This window comes from Paramormyrops kingsleyae, chromosome 6 (assembly GCF_048594095.1).
Source record: "Paramormyrops kingsleyae isolate MSU_618 chromosome 6, PKINGS_0.4, whole genome shotgun sequence".
In the NCBI taxonomy this organism is placed as follows: Eukaryota; Metazoa; Chordata; class Actinopteri; order Osteoglossiformes; family Mormyridae; genus Paramormyrops; species Paramormyrops kingsleyae.
Window position 1 is genome coordinate 23,209,960 of NC_132802.1, and position 24,437 is coordinate 23,234,396.

The 24,437-nt window shown below is 40.5% G+C and overlaps 1 long non-coding RNA gene across 1 annotated transcript; it reads right to left on the reverse strand.

Annotated features, from left to right (window-relative positions):
- Positions 1-20,050: 20,050 nt before the first annotated feature.
- Positions 20,051-21,501, reverse strand: LOC140591742 (uncharacterized). Its single transcript, XR_011992050.1, has 2 exons — positions 21,421-21,501; positions 20,051-20,397 (listed from the first exon to the last, which is right to left on the reverse strand). It is a non-coding gene; the product is annotated as an uncharacterized lncRNA (long non-coding RNA).
- Positions 21,502-24,437: the final 2,936 nt, after the last annotated feature.

Consider the following 24,437-nt stretch of genomic DNA (forward strand, 5'->3'; position numbering starts at 1 on the left):
CAATGCAGAAATATGGAGAGGCAAGCAAAAAGGTATTCATTGATGTATTCAATGTAAAATGTCTATAGATGTTTAACTTTTGCAAACTTTCTTCCTGGCAGCAGTGTTAGGGGAGAGATCATCCACAAGATATAGAAAGACATCACCAAAGTGGAGCTCTGGTAGGGACTTTCCTGTTTTTAGTGACTGAAATACTGCTGTGGGTGTTGTATGGGGATGGTTTGGTACTGGACCGGAAATCAACAAAAAAGGGAAAGTTCTGAATTTTTATTACCAAAAGTACCCCACCTGGTCCTCAATTCTTGGACTCTTTTTTGGGACCTAAAAATGCCTAAAATGTCAGGTATTTTGCTTTGTTTCTTTCTGCATTCCGAATACCTATTGTTTCAATATTTGCCTTGCTTTGATGCCTCTCTTTGCAGCCTGGCCCTAGTTTCCTCATTTTTGCAAAGCAGAATATTGTCATCCTGTATTTTCTTTCATTTTGACAGGCAGGGTCATCAAAATTTGGTCATAATCTATTGTTACCCACCATTTTAATTTTCATTTTTTAATGATAATATTAGACATATTTAATATAATTTAATTTTCATTCATGAATATTCATTTTTTAATGATTAATTTAGAGAACAAGCTTATAGATTATGCATTTATTAGGAAATGGAGAGAAAAGATGAACAGAGACAGCGACTGTGCGGTCACTTGTCATGTAGACACTACACGAAGCAGATGATTGTTTCCCACATTGACAGTGAAGGCCACTAAAAACACTTAGACCAGGGGTCTCCAACTCCGGTCCTGGAGAGCTACTATCCAGTAGGGTTTCTGTCCCACGTGGCTTCTGATGAGCCACACCTGCTCCTGGTATTTACCTGAGAACAGGTGTGGCTCATCAGAAGCCAGGTAGGATAGAAAACCTACTGGACGGTAGCTCTCCAGGACCAGAGTTGGAGACCCCTGACTTAGACCATTGTGTCTAAACCAGCAAATATGAACAATATGATTTTATAAAATTAGACAATTTCAATTAAAATATAAACAAACAGTTTTACCCCTGAACATTAGCTGCCACTTGCTGATAAACATTATCAGTGTTACTTGCTTGTCCTTTATCCTCCACCACCTCAGTCTCTTTTTCACCTTGTTTATCAATGCCATCACAATTATTAGGCTTTTTAAAGAAATTCTGGACACTCCGCTGCCATGACACTTGCCACCAATGAGAGAGGGTGTGAATTACTTAAAGTTACGGTACACTTAAACTTCCTTTTCTGAGACATCTTTGACGAAGATCATAACAAAAATATGGATAGCAGAAGTGATTTAGCTGGCTGAGATTTTACCGGAAATACGTCAACACCACTGTGTGCATGTAGTCCATGAAAAAAGAACAGCTAGCCAGATATTCGTACTGAACACTTACGATAACAATTTGAATTGGGTACGGTCCGAGAGATAACTCAAAAGAAAATTTGGGATCGCGCACAAGTATTGCAAGGTCTCGCAAAAGGGCTTTTTTTCTCCTCCCTTGTCCTCCAAGGGGCTTTTGTACTTTTTTGCACAAGTAGAATGCAAAAGAAATCCCTGCTTTCTGCTACTGAATCATGACTTATGTGTGTGTGTCCAGATTGCCAAATCTGATATGAAGAGAAGACAGACATTGTTACAGAGGAAGTCCTTGAACTAATCTTTCCCCCAGTCTTTTTTTCTGTGGTAATGCTAATGCATTGAGTTCAGGTAGCAGAGGGTTTCTTTGTGCAGTTTCCTTTGCATACTGCAGAGCTCTATGGCTCTGTGATGGCACCATCATGAATCTCTCAGTTTCTGCCATTCAAGTGAAGATGTTGACACTTAAGCTTGATTCAGACAAAGCAGTTCCCGCAAGGACACGCAAGATTTGTTAAATTTGTGTGTTTGTGTGTGTATTTCCATCTTTCAGACTGATATAACAACATTTATAAGTATTTGAAAAAAAAGTTTCCTTCATGTTTCCTCCTTAAAACTGAAATCACATGAGATGCTTAGAAAATATTACTCATTCACTTCATTGAATTTTTTTTGTCCTTTGATTTTTATTTATTTTTTGCTCCCTGTTAGAACTTTTAGATCCTGATATCTTTGTGAAGAGGACAGAAGTCCAAGCCTTTGGAGTCTTGGTGCTTCCTGTTTTGCTGTATGGCTCTGAGACATGGACGCTATCCAGTGACCTGAGACGAAGACTGGACTCCTTTGGTACTGTGTCACTTCAGATATCCTTGGATACCACTGGTTTGACTTTGTGTCAAACGAGCCGTTCCTCAGGGAGTCCTGAATGAGGCACATTACCTGCATTGTGGGGGAGCGTCAGTTACGGCACTTCGGCCATTTGTCGCGATTCCCTGAGGGTGATCCGGCTCACACTATCCTCATTGCTGAGGACCCAAGTGGCTGGACCAGGCCAAGAGGACGGCCAAATAACACCTGGCTCTGGCAGTTAGACAGCCATTTCCGGAGGATGGGAGTGGGCCGCATGTCGCTTTCACTTAAAGAAAAAATAGCAAGGCAAGAACAAGAAAACTTTGCACCGTATTACAGATTCTTCCTCACTTTCCTATAAACATAAGAATGGGTTGGCGATTATTTTCCCTTTACAGACACGAAAGAAGAGCCTTCTTCTGCTTGCAAGTTTACAATTGTCACAAATTACACTTTTCAGTGTACATGAAAGATGGGCAACACAATTATAACAAGTAATATTTAACTAGTTACTGGCTTAGTTAACTTTTCCATAGATAGAGATAGAGAAAACCATTAAACACATTACATTTTAACAAAATCTGTTAAATGAGCCAAATAAACCTTCATCCAGCTCATTGCCAGCTCATGCTTTAACATTTAAACAAATGCGTGGCTCAGTTTTATTCCCCTTTCTTACCCTCACAAACACAGACAGAAAAGAAAGATGGTACTTTTGCACACAACAGCTTACAAACGCAAGCTGGTATAGAATAAAAGACACGTCTTCCTGTGGTCTGGAAGCAAAATGACCCCCAAAAAATTAATAACACCAATTGCTCTATAAATAATACGAAATCAATAAGGCAAATTGATTTAACTCGGTATTCTACATTAATAAATTGCATTTTACCGATGCAAATATGTTAGAAACGATGCATCTCGAGGTCGCCTCAAATTGTATCCAGTGCACTTTTTTAATTGGGGCACTTGCATCTTGTACTTTTATGCGGGTGCATCGATGTGAATCGGTGAATCTTACCATCCCTAATGTGGATGTTCTGGGTAAACACTGCTGCTTTAATTTAATTCTGTCTCAGTGTGGGAAAGGGATATGGTACCCCTAAATAATCGTATGACTAAATTTAAAAGGAGTACTAGAGATCAACCGGGCAGTCTTATTTGAAAAGAAAACTTTTCAAGATCAGATTTATAAACAGTACCTTTCTTCTGCATGACTGCCATGCTATTTCAGTGCGCATGCTATATTAAAATGTTTAATGTAGATTGTGTATCGGTAGTTCAAGGTAAAAATTGTCATATGGATGGGACTCTGCCAGTGCCAGTGCCATCCAGCCAGTGAAGCCTGAACAGTGTGCATGGGTAAGAGTTTGCACTTTTGTATCATGTGTGTTAAACATGTGTGATAAACTACCAGTCATGTGGCCGTCCACACAATCTACTCATCCTGCCCAACAGTGTCATAAAGGCCCTGTAGAATCCCTATGGAAGGCCAGACACCCAGGGAAACTGCAGCAGGGGAAACACAGTGTTCTGTATTCCATTACCTTGACAGTTAAATGTTGTTACCCCACTGATAAATGACACATTCAGGAAAAGCACATGTTTTCCCCATTTTCAACTGTGGTAAAAAATACAGCGTGTCAAGAACCACATATTTATCGTGTGAAACTTTAAGGGAAAGAGTAATATTACAGAAACATGTTCTCATCATTTCTAATGACACGTTTGACAGAAAGTGAAATTACTCTGGTTCTTATTTTGATGGTGTAGTGTGGTTAATAACAGACTGGCTATGTCATTTTGACCCCATCAAATACATATTTTAAAGCACATGGATATGAAAATGTAAGAATGAAAAATACTTCCAATGTCTCATTCCCCATTGGTGGTCTGCAGTCATTGTTCTCCCTGAAGCAAAAATGATCTGGAAGATGGGGCCATGTGGTCCACAGCCAGACATCTCCGCTCAACTTCATTATCAGACACCAGGGGTTAAGTAGAGCCAGACCTGATGATTTTATATTATGGAAATATTCAATGACAGTTGGTGGCCTTACAGAAGCACTCATTCCTGGGTAGCAAAGAATGATATTAGAAATGTTTTTCCAGTGGTGATTACGACAGGAATCCCACATATCACTGCATTCTGCACACAGTGTGACCACCTAGAAATGGAAAAAAGGGGATGTGATCCCCATTCAGTCCTACAGAGCTATGGTCTGGTAAATATTAGAAACATATTTTAATTAGTGGCTGATTTACATCTGAAACACAAGATGAGGTGACTCTCAGAACTAACAATTGTATCTCCCACACTGGGCATCTGCCAGCAGAAAAAACTAGCTAAAGCTAGCTAAACCCCTCTTAAACATATATTTTTCAGTTTTGAGGTGAATTGCCCCCTTAACATGAAAACTATGAGATTACATAATTACATAAGATAATTAAGAGCTGTGGCAGATCAGTTTAATGTAAGAACTGTTTTCTTTTACCGAACACCAATCATATCACTGTGCAGAAGATATCGGCAGGTTGCTCATGCTCTCTTCTGCACAGTGATACAATGAAAACAGTTCCTACATTAAACTGCTCACTATAATGTCTGTGGATTATCTTGAGTAACCGGGTCATGATTTTTAGTAAGAGACATTGCTGTTGAATTTTTCAGATCACCTCAGAAAGAATCCCATTAAGTCCCATTATGTTCGAGCGAAGACCGACATTCCTACAGCCAATATCTCCAAAAATAGGCAACTCCCAGCAGAACAACCTAGATGGATAGATAGCACTGAAGTCCATCTAAAACATATATTGTTTCAGTTTTGGTGTGAACTGCCCATTTAACAGGACAACATATGAGCTCATTACACCAATACTGGCATTCCTTCACTGGCTGCATGTAACATTTAGAGTTGAATTAAACATTTTATTAATGGTATATAAATAACTTAATAGATTAGCACCATCTTATCATTATGAGCTGCTTGTTCCTCAAGATCTGCTTAGATCTTCTAAGCAGTTACACTCAGGTGTCGCATGCTGGATGGCCCAATCAGAGGCCACTCTCCAGGTCGCACATTGACTTGAATATGTTCCGGTGCAGCTCGAATGATGACATCTACATGATTATGGAAGCTGTGTTTGGTTTCAACAGCAAACTAACAGATGACATTATACCTAAAGTTACCATAAAAATATACATAAACCAGTAACAGTGGATTAACAAAATCATCCGGGATGCAGTAAACACCCACAACACTGTTGCAGGACTCACAACTCGAAATATGGACAACTACAATGCTCCCTCCTATAAACTCCAGAAAAGGCGAAAGAACCCAAAAGTTGGTTTGGGGAAAAATTATAAGCATGGTTTGAACAGCCTAATCATACCGGCATGCGGCAAGGACTACAAACAATAACAGACTAACAGACTGGTGCACCCCAACCACTTCAAGGGCTGATGCATTGCTGGCAGAGGAGCTAGATGCCTTCTACACACGCCCTGCTAATTCCAGCCAGAGGAACACCGTGCCCACAGCAAAAGCGCCAACCAGCTACAATTCCGCACTCGCAGTCTCCGAACAGGACTTGGGAGGAACCTTCAAAAATGTGAATACCAGGAAGACACCAGATGCAGATGGCATCCTAGGATGAGTATTCAAGACCTGTGCTGACCAGCTAGCTCCTGCGTTCACAGTAATATTCAATCAATCCTTAAGCCAGTCCACCATACCTACATGTTTTAAAAGATCCAACACTGCTCAAGTCTGAATGATTATTGCCCCATTGCATTAACCCCTGTGGCAATGAATTGCTTTGAGAGACTGGTGAAGAATCTCATATGAACTTCACTACCCAATGACCTAGACCTTGGAGAGTTTGCATACCATCCTAATGGATCCACTGACAATGCCATCGCCTTTCTACTCCATACAGCCCTAGCCCACCTGCACAAGAAAAGTGGGAACTATGTGAGAATGCTGTGTGTAGATTACAGTTCAGCATTCAACACCATAGTCCACTCCAGACTCATCACGAAGCTCAGGGACTTCAGACTGGACACCAGCCTGTGCAACTGGGAGTTCAACTTCCTGTCGAGCAGACCTCAAGAAGTGAGAGTGGACCATTACATGTCATCAACCCTCACCCTCAACATGGGAGCCCCCTGGGGCTGTGTACTGAACCCTCTGCTGTACTTCCTGTACACCCACAACTGCAGGGCCACATTCGACTCCAACATCATTGTTAAGTTAGTAGGCGAGTAGGTTTGATCACCAACCACAATGAATAGGCCTACTTGGAGAAGGTGAAGAACCTGTCACTTTGGTGTCAAGACAACTACCTCCTCAACGCAAACAAGACGAATGAGTTCATTGGGGACTTTGAGAGGAGCAAAGGAAACAGCAAAAAAAAATTGAATAGCAAAGGAACCTCACGCAGATTAGAATCAACAGCACTTCAGTGGAGAGAGTGAACAGCTTCCTGTTCCAGTACCTTAACATCCACATAACCGAGGACCTGACCTGGACCTTGCACACGGACTCTTTAGAAAGAAAAGGCATGCCAGTGCATCTATCATCTCAGGCGCCTCAGAGACTTCAAGCTACCTGCCTGAATACTGAGGAAATTTTACACCTCTACCATTGAAAGCATCTTGACAGGGAGCATCACTGCCTGGTTCAGGAACAGCCCGCAGCAGAACGCACAATCAGACAAGCACTCCAAAATCTCCTTGACATCTACACCAAACGTTGCAGATCCAAGGCGAGGAAAATTATTAAGAACCCCAGCCACCCCAACAACTGCCTCTTCTCTGCTGAGATCAGGGAAATGCTACCATTGCCTGAAGACCAGCGCTGGAAGGTTGAGGAAGAGCTTCTTTACATAGGCGATACAGATCCTAAATGAGGACAATATCAAGGACTGTTCATTTACCCTCAACATTACATCACTAATTAAGAGCTGAATGTAAATATCGACTTTATTTATTTATTCATTCATTCTTTCATTCATTCAGCTCTCTGCGCTACTTTTCTGTCACTTTCCTGCCTCATTAGCACATATTTATACTTGTTCATAGCTATTTATAATCTTTTCATCTTGATGTTATTGTGTTTTTTTCATAGTCTTGGAAGCCAGGCAGACCAGCATTTCACTCCACATTGTACATACTGCATAACTGGGTATGTGACAGATAAAACTTGATTTGACTTCATTTGATCCGCCGTCCATCCACAGCTAGAGGGTCTTACAGCAAACTATGCAGGTCAGTTGCACACAACCGAAACAAAAGAAAACGAAAAGAACAATACGAAAATGGGAAATTCTACTTTTCAAGGCACTGTACCAGAAAAAGGTTCCAAATTTCACACCTGGACAAAAAAGGTATGGCTTTATGGTATTGACTAGTGGAATAAAGAGGCAAGGTGAATTTGAAGGGTACTATGTATCACATAACCCAAATACTGCTAAGGCATCTCTAAGAGTATTATTATACTTTTATTTATGTCATTTTGAATTGAATTCATTTTTCATTACATACTGTAGAGTACCTAACACCATGCATTACCACCAACCTCACAAGTAGTGATAAAAAATATTTACATAAGGAAAAGTATACAAATGCAATTTCTATGCATCCTCTGTAATCAGCTGTTCTGTTTAGGGTCACAGGGGACCTGGTGCCCATGGGTGCAATGTAGGGAATAACCCAGTATGGGATGGTAACCCATGGCAGGATACACTCACACACCTAGGGGTAATTTAATAACTCTTATCACCCTCAGCATACTTTTTTTTTGGGGGGGGGGGGGGGGGGCGGAGTACCTGGAGGAAACCCCAGAACAACATGGGCAGAACATGAAACTTCACACAAAGAACTCTGGCAGAGACTTGACCCTAAGTCTCAGGGGTGTGAAGTGACACTACTAACCACTGCACCACCATGCTGCCCAATACATGCACACACTCACTCAAACTCTATTTTCAGTGGTTTGTCTTAATACTGAACATGTCACTCTTTACATTTGCAGGAAAAGGCTTCACCTTAGGCCATTAATGTACTCCATAATTGTGTGTGTGTGTATATATATATATATACCTGGATGCTGTTGGTTACCAAGCAACAGTCAGTATGTTACCTCTATGAATGTAGTTGCTTGCATTTCGGATTAAACGATCTGTGTAATAGTTTTGTACCCCTGTAGCGATTATTGTTATAATTTGAGGAAAATCAGATTGAACTACTCTGCTTATATTATAATTAAATTGCCATTCGTCATGTCTCTCAGTGGTGCTTCTCAGGTTTTACCATCCATTCCAAAATACAGCAAAGGCTTTTGTGTTGTCTGGTGTACAAGCACCGTATTACGTAGTGCTGCTAATGTTACACTAGTAAGTTTGGCAAGGAAAGCCTTTCAGGAAGCTCCTTTGTCAGATGCCTCAGCCACCCGTGTTTTTTGCTTTTAGTGTCTGATAAAGGTTGATTTTTATTCTTTACTGTGTTTATTTTTGAAGACAACATTCTAAGACATACTTATGTCAGAGGCGGTGTTGCGATGGGGATGGAGCTGGAGCCTCTCACAACAGTATTGGAGAGCAGGATGCTGTCTAAGCTGAAGAACACTCTAAACAGTGTCTCCCAGTCACTTCATCACATGCTGTACAATCATAGGAGTACCTTCAATATGTCTTTCATTGTATTGTATGTCTACTTAATTGAGTTGCCACTCTTCTGGGAAGGCTTTCCACAAGATTTTGGAATGTGTCTGTGGGAATTTTTGCCCATTCTTCTAGAAGATCATTTGTGAGGTCAGTCACTGATATTGGACATGAAGGCCTGGCTCACAATCTCCATTCTAGTTTATCCCAAAGGTGTTCAGTTAGGGTGAGGTCAAGGCTCTGTGCGGGCCAGTCAAGTTCTTCTATACCAAACTCATCTAACCATGTATGTATAGACCTTGCTTTGGTGCACTGGGGCACAGTTAAGCCAGGACAGAAATGGGTCTTCCCCAAACTGTTCCCACGAAGTTGGCAGCATAAAATTGTCCAAAATGTCTTAGTATGTTGAAGCCTTAAGAGTTCTCTTCACTGGAAGTAATGGGCCTAACCCAACCCCTGAAAAACAACCCCAAACCATTATCCCTCCTCCACTCAACTTCACAGTTTGCACAAAGCAGTCAGGCAGGTATCATCCTCCTGGCATCTGCCAAACCTAGACTCATCCGTCAGAGAGATTCGTCACTCGACAGAACATGTTTTCACTGCTCCAGAGTCCAGTGGCGGCGTGCTTTACGCCACTCCATCCGACGCTTGGCATTGTGGTTGGTGATGCCAGGCTTGCATGCAGCTGCTCGGCCATGGAAGCCCATTCCGTGAAGCTCCCAGCATTCAGATTTTGTGCTGGGGTTAATGCCAGAGGAAGTTTGGAACTCTGCAATTACTGAGTCCACAGAGCGTTGGCGACTTTTACGCACTATGCGCCTCAACACTCAGGATCTCCACTCTGTCACTTTACGTGGTCTGTTGTTGCAATAATATCACTTACAGTCGACAGTGGAATATCTATCAGGGAGCACCTGAATTCAGTGATTAAGAGGTGTGTCCCAGTATTGTGTGTGTGCATGTGTGCATGCATGCATGTGTGTGTTATTTGGAATGTTTTAGGACATATTGAGAATTCAATCTGTCCTTTTGCAGAGCATCCGGTTCTTTGAGAAAAGCTACATTTCATAAAATAACTGTTAACGCCATAACAGCCATTGAAGCCGAAAAACTTCTGATGCATGAAAGTGAGAAATGTTTTGGTTGGCTGAAGTCTCTTAACTTCATTAACATGCAATTTATTGGCAGGCAAAATTTACATCTTTGCTAAAATAATAATTCAGTGTTAATTATTTTCACTGAAACTGCTGGGTGGAGTGAAAAGTTGCCATCTGGAGACAGAAGTTAGTGTTGCTGTGTTGACTCATTGTCATAAATTCATTAAGTGGAGTGTGGAGCTACTGCATTTAATGGCCGTGTGGAGTGTAAAGTTGCATTGTGGAGCCAGATGGTTGACTATGCCTATGTGTGCCTGCATGTAGGCGCGTGTGTACTAATGTGAGGCCATTGTGAGATGGGATGGTGCACAGAACCATGTGACATGGGGATCAGACCACGAGAGACAGATTTATTAGACCCAGATATTCCATTCTAGGCTACAAGTGATTATCCTGAATAAAAACACAAGGAACTAATCCGGTGAGGGGTTAAAAGTATAATCAAAAAGTAGAGTATGAGCCAAGGGCAAAACGTGGCACAGATCTAGGATTGTACATACATTAATATGTACGTACTTACGTTCGTTAATATGCAGTCACTATTTATATCAGGAATGATGGAGGCGGTGAACTTAATTGTTACTGATAGTTGAGGTCAATGTACTATCCCTCAAAAGACAGATGGTGCCCAATACCTGCCTTTCCTTATCATCCAATGGGACCTACTAAAATAAAGGTAGCTGATTATGAGAAAGACCTTTGTGTGTATGTTGATGCTTCCACGTCTCATTCTCGCCAGTGCGGGGAAGCAATAAAAAAGGCCAATAGGATGTTGGGGTATATCTCCAGGTGTGTGGAGTTTAAGTCAAGGAAGGTAATGCTAAGATTATACAATTCCTTGGTGAAACCTCACTTAGAATATTGTGTGCAGGTTTGGTCACCATATCTTAAAAAAGAGTTTATAGGTGTGCTTATTGTTTACTTGTGTGGATTTATTTTGTAATATTTACCCACTGAGTTTTGGCGTCCTGTATGTACTCTGGAAACACTTGGGTAAAATATCCACCCACGTATCCAGCACATTAGGACTAAGAAAGAAGGGAAACCAAATGGACGTGTTTTATGTCACATGTTCAGTTATAATATGTGATAATGTCAATCACTGTGCATAGCCACCTGTAGCAGAGATATTGAATTTGGGTGAACAATGGCACACAGAACTATGTTGAACATGCTCTGGCATTTTTAGAAAGAACAGGGAACATCTTTTCCAGCGAGTTTGACACCTGCATAACAGATTAAACATGTTCTTATGTTCTTCAGAGGAAAACTGGTCCTGTAGAAAAAAAACGATAATGTATAATTTCGAACACTTAATAAAAACACACTTTTCACTGGATCCCATGGTAATATATTCAATCACAACACAAAACATGCTTCAATAAAGTAATTTAGTAGCTTAAAGTAAATAGTAGTTATTAAGCTACTTATAGGAGGTTGTTGTTGCATGCTTTTATGTACATTATGTATTCTAATTATCATTTGGAGAAGCACTACAAAACAACAAAAATTCAAAATTGATTTAAATGACTCACCCAGAACCACTTTGCACATATTTCCTCCCATATGGTTTTTCACCTCAGCAAAAAGTATGCTAATAATTTTGAATCTGAAGTGTTTTGTCTCCTGGTTATATTGTTAGCTATTGGCTGTCACTATGGCACTTGCCGAATTGTATTTTGTTGTCTGTACCCAGAAGAAAAGCGATCTAATTAAAGGAAGGAAAACCTCAATAACACTGTAAATTAAATAAATGATTGTCTTGTTCTCCCCCAGTCACTCAGCCCTGTGGGTATGTTCTTTCCTGAGGTACATCGCTTAGCACACACCAGAGATTTGAGGAAATGACAGCTTTGAGTGGCTTTGGTTCACAGGCATACAAAAACAACAGTATCATATTTATAAGATCCTCTAAATAAATGGAAATGCATGCAGCCTGAGGGAAAAAACCTACAGCTTGCACTTATCAAAGTAAAATTACAGAGATTAATGAGTTGATGGTTATTAAAAAATGTATGACTTTGTCCCTGATCCTCATGAAGCAAACGGAAAAGGGAAAACAAACAAATAATTATTAACACAAATGTTTACAGACGCAAGAACTTTGCTAGCCTGTATCTGTATCGCTGCTTGATCGGAAGTTTAAAGAGTGATTTTCCACCCCCCGCTAAAGAAATTTTCAAGAAATGTGAGGAATTTAGCATTGAAGCTGCTCTGTCAACTGTTGTTTTATCCTTATTAAAAACACTATGTGAATATTTACCAACACCCTGATGATGTCTTAATAATTAAAAGTAATTTGATCGATCCATTTTGTCTTGAATTTTTTTCTTTTGCCAGTGTGTGATCATTATAGCTCATCTTCGGCTCCTCCTGAGATGACATGATTGTGAGAACTAGGTTAGATAAAAAAGAGCAGATGAGACCTCTAGACAAACTAACATCTTATTTTAAAAAATAGCAATTAGGTGTTTTTGTTCTTTTCCTTCTAGCAGCTGGTGGCTTGAATGTGACATTTTAGAAAGAGAAATTGTGATGGGGCAGCCGACAGAGACGCGTACCCCTGCCACCTTCAGGAAGATGCACCTGAGTGTGGGCTTACGGAGTCAAACAATGTTCAGGTGCGGCCAATTAAAAGCTGTGAAAGAATTTCTGCAGAGTGCGGATGCACCGGGGTGTTCAGACCCAACTAATCTATATTGATGTAGCTGAAAAGGTGTTTATTTTTCCCAGTACTAAAAAAAGATTTTTTTTTTAATTCACTTAATTGCCCCTTACATAATGCAATACGTTATATAACCGGTAGCATGTACTATATTTCTCTTTTGAATTTAGTTGCTTTACTGTTAAATGCAGTTGTCTTAAAAGAGCTAATCTGAAAAAACATGCATATGTATGTAATATAATATTAATATAATGAAATAACTTAGGTGATTGGTTAATATATATATATATACACTCACCTAAAGGATTATTAGGAACACCATACTAATACGGTGTTTGACCCCCTTTCGCCTTCAGAGCTGCCTTAATTCTACATGGCATTGATTCAACAAGGTGCTGAAAGCATTCTTTAGAAATGTTGGCCCATATTGATAGGATAGCATCTTGCAGTTGATGGAGATTTGTGGGATGCACATCCAGGGCAGGAAGCTCCCGTTCCACCACATCCCAAAGATGCTCTATTGGGTTGAGATCTGGTGACTGTGGGGGCCATTGTAGTATAGTGAACTCATTGTCATGTTCAAGAAACCAATTTGAAATGATTCGAGCTTTGTGACATGGTGCATTATCCTGCTGGAAGTAGCCATCAGAGGATGGGTACATGGTGGTCATAAAGGGATGGACATGGTCAGAAACAATGCTCAGGTAGGCCGTGGCATTTAAACGATGCTCAATTGGCACTAAGGGGCCTAAAGTGTGCCAAGAAAACATCCCCCACACCATTACACCACCACCATCAGCCTGCACAGTGGTAACAAGGCATGATGGATCCATGTTCTCATTCTGTTTACGCCAAATTCTGACTCTACCATTTGAATGTCTCAACAGAAATCGAGACTCATCAGACCAGGCAACATTTTTCCAGTCTTCAACTGTCCAATTTTGGTGAGCTCTTGCAAATTGTAGCCTCTTTTTCCTATTTGTAGTGGAGATGAGTGGTACCCGGTGGGGTCTTCTGCTGTTGTAGCCCATCCGCCTCAAGGTTGTGCGTGTTGTGGCTTCACAAATGCTTTGCTGCATACCTCGGTTGTAACGAGTGGTTATTTCAGTCAAAGTTGCTCTTCTATCAGCTTGAATCAGTCGGCCCATTCTCCTCTGACCTCTAGCATCAACAAGGCATTTTCGCCCACAGGACTGCCGCATACTGGATGTTTTTCGGTTTGCACACCATTCTTTGTAAACCCTAGAAATGGTTGTGCGTGAAAATCCCAGTAACTGAGCAGATTGTGAAATACTCAGACCGACCTGTCGGGCACCAACAACCATGCCACGCTCAAAATTGCTTAAATCACCTTTCTTTCCAATTCTGACATTCAGTTTGGAGTTCAGGAGATTGTCTTGACCAGGACCACACCCCTAAATGCATTGAAGCAACTGCCATGTGATTGGTTGATTAGATCATTACATTAATGAGAAAATGAACAGGTGTTCCTAATAATCCTTTGGGTGAGTGTATATATATATATAAACCAATCACCTAAGTTATTCTGCGTAGGGTTGTGGGGAAACTGTAACCTGTCCCAGGCTGTATAGGGCACAATAATGGGGTACGCCTTGGATGGGATGCCATATTTATGCTTTGAAAAAAAGAAGTTTTCAGTTCTGCAGTTTAGATAATAGTTCATTTGCCTTTTTTGTTTCTTTCAAGAATATTCAGAATAAATTAGCACAGGAGAAAATGAAGACTGAATGCATGTTAACAACCCAAGGAAGATGTCTACATTTTCTTTAAATGTTAAATCATGCACTCTGTTTCCATGTCAAAGCCTTCTGCCTACTTATCCTCCTACATCTATGATCTCATCCAACTAGCCAAAAGTGGATTGTTGTAAGGTACTTCAGTGTTTCATGCTTTTTGCTGATTTGCATGTGCTCAGTCCCTCGATTAGTCACAGGGACTAGGAATCTGGCTGTAGGTTGTCCACTCGAATTGGGTTGAGATTTCCATTAGTAATGTGATTTCAGATGAGGTGATCAACCAATGACTGCTGTTCCTTTTGTTTGGGTAGAAACTGTTAAATATAAGTAATAACTCGAAATAAATGAAGTTTAAATGAAGTTTTGTTGTGATTTCACTTTATTTTTGTGAATAAATAACCTACTAATAAATAAGCTACTCATGACATTTTAAAACTTGATTCTCCATAATAATAATAATAATAATAATATTAATAATGCTCAGTATCTGTTGAGCCACACAATTATGTCCTAATTATGTCCTAAAATTTGTATATTGTTATTTCATGATTTATAACATAAGACAAGGAGGTGATCAGCTGCTTTGGTGTTAATGAAATTAATAACAGGTGTACTAGAGGGGCAACAATGAGACGACCCCCAAAACAGGAATGGTTTAACAGGTGAGGGGCCCTGACATTTTTCCGTCCTAATCTCTTCTGACTGTTTTTTTCACTAGTATTGCATTTGGCTACGGTCAGTGTCACTACTGGTAGCATCAGGGGATACCTGGACCCTACAGAGGTTGCACAGGCAGTCCGACTCCTCCAGGATGGCGCATATTGATGTGTCATTGCCAAAAGTTTTGCTGTGTCTCCCAGCACAGTCTCAAGGGCATGGAGGAGATTCCCTGAGACAGGCAGTTACTCTAGGAGAGATGGACAGGGCCATAGAAGGTCCTTAACCCATCAGCAGGATTGGTATCTGCTCCTTTGTGCAAGGAGGAACAGGATGAGCACTGCCTGAGCCCTTCAAAATGACCTCCAGCAGGCCGCTGGTGTGCATGTCTCTGACCAAACAATCAGAAACAGACTTCATGAGGGTGGCCTGAGGGCCCGACGTCCTCTAGTGGGCCCCGTGGAGCTCGATGGGCATTTGCCATAGAATACCAGAATTGGCAGGTCCACCACTGGCACCCTGCGCCTTTCACAGATGAGAGCAGGTTCACCCTGAGCACATGTGACAGAAGTGAAAAGGTCTGGAGAAGCTGCGGAGAACATTATGCTGCATGTAACATTGTTCAGCATGACCATTTTGGTGGTGGGTCAGTGATGGTCTGGGGAGGCATATCCATGGAGTGACACCTCTACAGGCTAGACTATGCCACCATGACTGCCATAAGGTATCAGGATGAAATCCTTGGACCCATTGTCAGACCCTATGCTGGTGCAGTGGGTCCTGGGTTCCTCTTGGTGCACGACAATGCCCAGCCTCATGTGGCAAGAGTATGCAGGCAGATCCTGGAACATGAAGGAATTGATACCATTGACTGGCCCCCACGTTTGCATGATCTAAATCCAATAGAACACCTCTGGGACATTATGTTTCGGTCCATCTGACGCCACCAGGTTGCATCTCATTAGGAGGATGCCCTGACATTGTTAGGCATGCATACAAGCACGTGGGGGCCATACAAACTACTGAGTACGATTTTGAGTTGCTGTAATGAATTTTCAACAAAAAGGACTAGCCTGCTGCATCATTTTTTCACTTAGATTTTTTTTATTCAGCCCTCTGTAGGTTGATAATTTTCATTTCCATCAAACGATGTGGCATCTCTTTGTTCCTAACACATTAGCCAGTCCATATCAGTATAGATATCTAGCCTTTAATTTTTTTGAGCAGTGTGTATATATATATACAGTATATATATATATATACAGTATATATATATATATATATATATATATATATATATACACACACACATACATGCATACTGTACATATATGCATACATACTTATACAAGCATGTTACATTAAGGTTAGTTAAGTGCAAGTGCCTTCTAACTTCTATATGTCAATATTCATGGATACAAGGAACGCCTTTTGTCACATTGTCTGAATAATTGTCTTTTTGCAAAAGGGACAGTGGTAATGACCAGCATGGCTGCAGTCAAGGGTGCACCTGTTTAGTATGAATTCTGTTGAGGAATTTTGACAAATGAATCCATTTTCAGTGTGTAAACATTTATATTATTTCGTTAATTTGACAGAGAATTCTATACAATACAAAGTACAAAAAGCATAGAGTTGGTCAAGAGATCAAAACATACAGACAACACATGACATGGTGCAACAAATAAACACTGTTATGAGAACATCAAATCTACTTCATTCAGTTTTATGAAATTTAAATAAAACCTAATTTGGTTAATATAATCACACAAACCAAATAATTGTACAATTAACATTCCTTGGAATGAATTTCTGTTTTTGAATTAGACTACATGTCTCTGGGCTCATAGTAATGTTGTTGGGTTAAAATTGTTACTGGGCAATAGGGCCAATGGAAATGATTGCAACAGTTAGCACATCTTGATAACTGAGGTGCAATATTCCTTTTCCAAACTGACCTGTGCATCTGTTGGTCAAAACTAAATACAAGACATTGTAAAAACGACTGTGTATGCAGTTATGATCTTTGAACACTGTTCAATAAACCAGAGCAATCCATACATGATGAATTCAACTATTTACCGAAAGTAGTAACAACCTAAGCACAAATTGTGTTTTGTAGCAGCCAAACAATAGCGAACAAAAACCATTCCCACACTTCTAAACATAGCGAACAAAAACCATTCCACTTCTAAACATAGTAAACAAAAAAGTTCCCATCCTTCTTCAAGAACTATTAATTGAAAACATTTAAACAAATAACTCCAAACTGTACTTGCCTTTCTACTTTCCTTCTCCATTATCTTGTCCGGCATCACAGAAATTGTTATTAAACAATGGATATGTCCTGCTACTGCTTGTGAGTATAGTATTGGTTTGGAGTCCACCAGCGGACTTTCGACGTATGCACAGTGGATCTAATGTGATATCATTTCCGGGCCCACAGTTCCGGGCCATACTGTTGGTTGACTGCGTGTAAACACAAGATGTGACTTAAATGGACTTTGTTCAGCTACATTTAGCCCAGTCGCAAAACAGTGCTTCTTGGACAAAGATGCTTATATCTCGCAAACGGAATGTCATACAAAAGAAATTTTCAACACAGATTTACGAGGGGTGTTCAATAATTTATCTACTTCAGTAGGAAAGAAAAGTTTTTTAAAAAAAATATTTTTTTTCATTATAGTCCCCAGATAGCTCCATACACTCCATCCACTTTTCCTGCAATGACTTTAACCCCTTTGAAACAAAAACTTCTGTTTGAACTTCAAACCAGGACATCACAGCTACCCTGACGTCTTCATCACTTGAAAGCCATTGTCCATGGAGAGGTTTCTCCAAAACTCGGAACAGGAAATAATCTGAGGGAGCTAGGTCAGGACTGTAGGGTGGATGATTAGGCTGCTGGAACCCACATCCTCGGATGGCAGCCTGTGATTGACGTGACATGTGAACCAGCGCATTGTCGTGAAGAAGCAGCACACCTGCTGTGAGTTTTCATCGTCTTTTCACCTTGATTGAGTCCCACAAAAAGCGATCATTGTGTTGGTGTAACTGTCCCTGGTTATGTTTGTCGTGTGTGCCATGAACTCCAGAAGCAAAAGTCCTTCAGTATCCCAGAAGACAGTTGCCATGGCTTTGCCTGCAGATTTTTCTGTCTTGAACTTTTTTGGGGTGGGAGATGACTTCCACTGTATTTATTCCATTTTAGACTCTGGATCTTTGTGATAGACCCAAGTTTCATCTCCAGTCACCAAATGAAGAAAATAATTCACTTGGTCTTCATGGGGCATCTCCAAGTTCTCCTGAAAGCACTGAAGCCTTGTGGCCTTCTGACATGGCGTCAGAATTCTTGGAATCCATCTTGCACTGTCCTATGTCATGCCCAACTTTTCACGAATTATTTTCCAAACTGTACCTGCTGAGATCTTCAGCTATTCAGAAACCTTAATTTGTCAGTGTGACAAAAATTAAATCCTTGACTTTCTTGCACATTTCTGTGGATGTTGCTTCCATAGGCCATCCAATATGAGAATCATCTTCAATGGACTCTCTACCCCACTTAAACTACTTGCTCCAAAATTTTACTTTGTAGGATGATGGAGCAGACTCACCATAAACTGCAGTCATGCATTCATGGATCTCCTTTGGATTTACACTTTTGTGAGAAATTTTATCACTGAATATTGTTCCAAATCTTTTCTTACTTGATTCACACAAGGACTCTCCTGGCACTCTGTCTCTTGGAATGTTACACTGGCACTGAGCCACAACTGTGCATGAGTAACCATGAGACATGTCACAACCTGCCTACACTTGTTTCAACACACTTGCTACTTTCTTTCATACTCAGGTAGATAAATTACTGAACAACCCTCATATTCTGGAGACTCTACAAAATCCAACGCAACACCCAATTGGGTAAGTCCTAAATATTCTGTAGTAATCACTCTAGTCTGACAGATGGAACTTCAGTGTCAAACAGGATTAAATTTTAGCTGTCTACGTATGTTTTTACACATTTCACATGCAAAAAACCAAACCAAAGCTAAATTCATATAATAAAATTAAGCAGTTAGTGGTTATCATTAGTTTCCACAATTTTTTTTTAGTGGTTTATCGATTTAACGTTATCAAATTAAACTTTGGAGTTAGTAAATTTAGCAGTTATTGACACTAGCTTTTAGGTTAGCTGTGTCCACCACTGATTATTTCAAGTAGAATGTAAATTATGCATAAGATATAAACAAAGCATCATTATTAATGAAAGTTTAATATAAATAGTATTGTTTAGTAGAAAATCACCATGCAAGTGCTTAAGTGATCTGTTCTACTGGCCATACATTTTAACATCCAACCAAAAAAAAAGTTCATCATAAACAAAGGAAAATTGTGCAAGTTTGCTGTACTTCCATCTGCAGGTTGAGCTGGTCTAGAATAAAAATGAGACAACTTGCATGCATGCATGTCTTCTACCAAACTCTCCTCTCCTGTTTGCTACATCTTATATCACCACCTAAGCGGCAGTTTGTGTCGAGCAAATAAATTGGCTTTCATTTATTGTCTATTTACTATCTTAAGAGTGTTTGTTCGTTACCATTGCTGTGGATAACCAAACTAGTTCCTAAATGAAGTTGGTATAATATCAACACTAACTGTAGCCCTATGGCCAATGAAACTTTATGTTATTGTGTTTTAGATAATTTATTTGACGTAAATAAAAGTAAAGTGAATAAAGTATAGCTGCACATGCAAATTAATGCTGCTTTAAATCTCCATTAGTCAAATGTTTCAGTTTTGTAATCTAAATAATCCAATTAACATTTTGACATTGTTATTTCATATTTATTTGTTTACCAAAGTTTGTGATCTTGTGATCAGTCCAACAAAGTAAGATCAGACAATGACAAAAACCCTTTACCCAGTTTTATATTTATTTAACTATCCATCTTATACAGAGCAAGGTGGTCTTGGGGGTGATTAGTGTCAGATAAAGTAGAGTCATACTGCACCCATGCACACTCTTTACAGAACACTGATCAGTCAGTGTTATGCTTCAGATAATATAGCAGGTGATACTATGTTCTGTACAGTGTTAGAAACATGGCTTTTGCTTCTGTCTTCTCTGATTAAAATTAAGTACTACTTGTACATCAGTGTAGATGCTGAGCTATAGCCCAATTCTGGAACTTCGATGTAATTAGGATTTCAGTGACCCAGGTCTGCAGTAGGGACATCTTCCATTGTTTGTAATACAATTCTGAAATAAACATACAAAAAATAGGTTAGGTGCAAATCCCAGTATATAATTCCATTTAGTTAAACTGTAAAAACTAAAGATTAGTCTGCCTGTTGAATATAAAGTTTAAACCCTGAAAGTGCATCCAGCTCTATTCTACCGCATTACTATTGCATTAAAAATATTCTTCTTTTCAGCTGAAATTATAATGAAACATTCAACACTTTGTTGCATGCATCGGAGTTACATGTATTTTGCACCTACATTTCTGCAAGAGCATGACACAGTCATAAAGCCCATACAAGCCAACCACTGTCGTTTCAACTGCCAGTTATATAACCTCCTCCCACCTGCCTGACATGCACCAGTGGACTGTGAGTGAGAGAGGTGTTGCTCCTGCGATCAGAACTAGCTATCCTGCATGCACCGTGTGACCTGCAGCGTCTGAAGCACTTTTCACTTTAATGTTGTGTTTGAAGAAAGGTATCAGCTCAGAAGAGATGTCACAAGGGTGTTCCGAGTACATGTGCAGAATGCCACCAAACCACTAAAAGAACTCACAAGCAAATATTGAATTCCACAAGGTAAGTGCAAAGAGGCTTTCCCCAGAGAGTTCCTTAACTGGAAAGAGCCATTCAATTAAAGACCACCAGTCTAAGAAGTCCTGCAGTGTTTAAGATCTAACGGGGAGGAAAAATGACAAGTCGAGGTAATCCCTGCAAAGATTCACCATAATCTCAAGTAATTACTTTAATGACTAAGCACAGTCAGAGAAAACAAGCCAGCTCAAATACCTGCCAAATGAGCAGGTCATCATCAGCAGGTGTGGCTACAGGGCTGAACCAGAAGACTACTGCACCAAACACCAAACAACCACCGATACACAAAACCGGAAAACGCAGGGAGATCAGAAGTTGGACAGAAAGGCACACAAATGGTGGGTATTTCACACAATGGCTAAAGACACACGAGGATCAGACAGAATTTACCTATGACACAGATAAGGACACATGCAACAATAAGAAATACAACTCAAGTACTTACAATATCACACACAGGGGCTATTTATAATACCCGCGGAGCATGTTGGGAGATGTTAATTAGCCCCGCTGTGCAGAGCTATCCCGCAGGCATTAGCCTTCTCCCCCGCCGGCATTAGCCTCCTCCCCCGCCGGCATAAGCCTCCTCCCCCGCCGGCATTACCCCCCTCCCCTGCCTCGCCCTGAGGCTTCCGCGTGTTGCGCTCTCCCTCCCAGCTGGCCAACTCCTTGCATAGCTCGCCTGGTCCTGCAGGCTCTGCCACCGCTGCTCGTCGAACTCACCGTGCTCCTGAGCCAGCCTAGCTTCCAGCGTGCGGCACGCCTCCTCGCGGCTGGTCAGCTGAGAACCACCACCAGCCAGCGAACGGTTGCAGTCCCTGGAAGCTCCCGCCTCCCTTGTACACAGATTTCGTCTGTGATGGGGGACCGGCGGACTGGCACGGATGGCTTGAGGTTGCACTGCTCAGGTCCAGCGTACTTCAGTAGGACAGGGCAGCGCCTCCCTCACTCATCCCCCACTGGTGTGGGCTTCTGGGCAACAGAGTGCCTGGTGCCGCTTCTCCTTGCAGTACCAGCAGATGAGCTTCTTGTCCTGAAGTGCGTGATCCCAAGCCGTCCTCGTTCACTCCAGTGCCACCAGTGGGGCTGCTTCTGGAATCCCGTTTCTCACAGTAGTGTAGCTCATGGCAGACTAAGGTATCACAGCAGCAGCAAGAGACAAGGAGACTTTTCTTAAGGGAAAGAATGTCCTTTTATTAGATCCCTTAAAAATACTTACACCAAACAACCATCAGCACACATAACGGGGAAATGCAGGGAGGTCGGACAGCAGACAGTAAGGCACACATGCTGGGTAGTTTACACAATGGCTGAACATAGGCAAGCATCAGACAGGATTCACATATGACAGACAAGGACACACACTACAATAAAGAATACAACACAACTATTTACAATAACACATGCAGGGGCTATTTACAATACCCACAGAGCATGATGGGAGATATTAATTAGGCCTGCTATCCTGCCAGTATTACAGTATTTTCATGGTATTTTCCAAAATAATGGTATTTATTCATCAAGCAGGGGGTCCCACGATAAATACTGCCAGTAAGATCCAAAACAGTTTCCAGACTATGATTTTCAGGTTTTATGGAGTTGTATTTTTATTCTGATTCATACACATTATTTGAATAGTGTCCATGCTAGTTAGTTCCAGCCATTTTGGCTAGCTCCATTAATTTATTTACAATATATATTAAAATTAAGATGAGTGTAATGCCAAAACAAATGTATAAGAAATAATTTATTTGCCATATATGCCAAGTTTATGATGTTGAACGAAATGTGTAACCATGCCCCAGTCAGTGAAAGTGTTTTAATGTATATTGTAAATATGTCAGATTTATGTTAAGTTTGTAATCTGACATCAAAGTATAAACATTGCAAAATGCAGTTTGGAACACTTGCAGAAACATTATGAAAGTACATAGTAAGCAATGGTGCCAGTTTGTTTTGATCCCAGATATCTGATAACAAAAGTCTTGGCTACATGAAGATGACTAAACGGTGTAGTTACAACATTCAGTTGGATAAATAAATAAGAAAAAGCTAACATGTCACTATTTCTGGCTCCTTTCATTGAATATGTAGCAACTTTCATGTGTATGAATGAGCCATTGACACCTGGCCACGTCCCCAACCCCCTTTTATGGCGCTGAAGGGGATGTATCTGGATCGCGTTTCACCGTTGCATTGTTCATCAAATTACCATGTGAATGCGATTTGAATACGTGCTAATGCGGCTATTTAGAATGTGAATAGCGATCTTCGGGTGAGAGCGGTACTATACAATGCAGGTAAAACAAAGTAAGGTGACATGGTTTACTTTTTTGCCGATTTAACCTAATTTTAAAAACTTGAATTCTTCCGACAATGGACATTTTGAAAAGACGACAGATTACAGATTGGGTAATTAAGCCACACCTATTGCTGATGCAGGTGTATAATTAAGCACACAACCATGCAATCTCCACGAACGAACAATAGCAGCAGAATGGTGATTCTGCAAAACAGGTTAGTGACTTTCAACTTGGCACCATCATAAGATGCCATCTTTCCAACAAGTCAGGTTTGCCAGGTTTCTACCTTGCTCGGGCTGCCCTGCTCAATGGCAAGCAATATTATTGTGATGTGAAACTGTGTGGGAGCGAGTTCAGTTATGAGATGGTAAGTTACACAAACAGAAATGGAGCTGATCACCCAACATCAGCACCAAGCCTGAATGGTAGTAAATCCCACCAGCAGTGTTCCGGAATCTAATGGAAAGCATTCTCAGAAAAGTGAAGTATTACAGTGAAAAAAGAGCAGATCACAGCAGCAGCAAGAGACAAGGAGACTTTTCTTAAGGGAAAGAATGCCCTTTTATTAAATCCCTTAATACTAACACCAAACAACCATCAGCACACAAAGATCGGGGGAACGCAGGGACCTCGTCCGTTATAGACGATATTCCGTTATAAGCGAGTCCACTACTTACTGTATAGACTGTTTTGAGAAATTGTCTTAGTTGTACAAATGTTAAGTATATTTCATGAAATGTGCCAAAGCAATTGATGGAAAACCGTATTACTGGGTTTTGAAATTCGATGTTGGATAAGCTGGTATCCAAATCTTTTGGCCATATAGAGTATCACGATCATTCAAGTTTCACAATGCAGGAGGGTGGGGATTTAAAGCTTTTCCAACTCCTGGTGTAAGGCTGGTAATAACCCAGGGTGGCGTGCTAACCCACTGCAGGGCTACTGCATTATACATATATATATATATATATATATATATATATATATATATATATATATATATATATATATATATATACACACACATCACACGCACATTTTTATTGTCTGGTTTTCACACATTACAGATTACAAGTGACAATACTGATCTTTACTGAGCATTATCCGAAGGTCTAATCTAATTATATCTACTTAATCAGGCTTACAAAAAATAACCTAC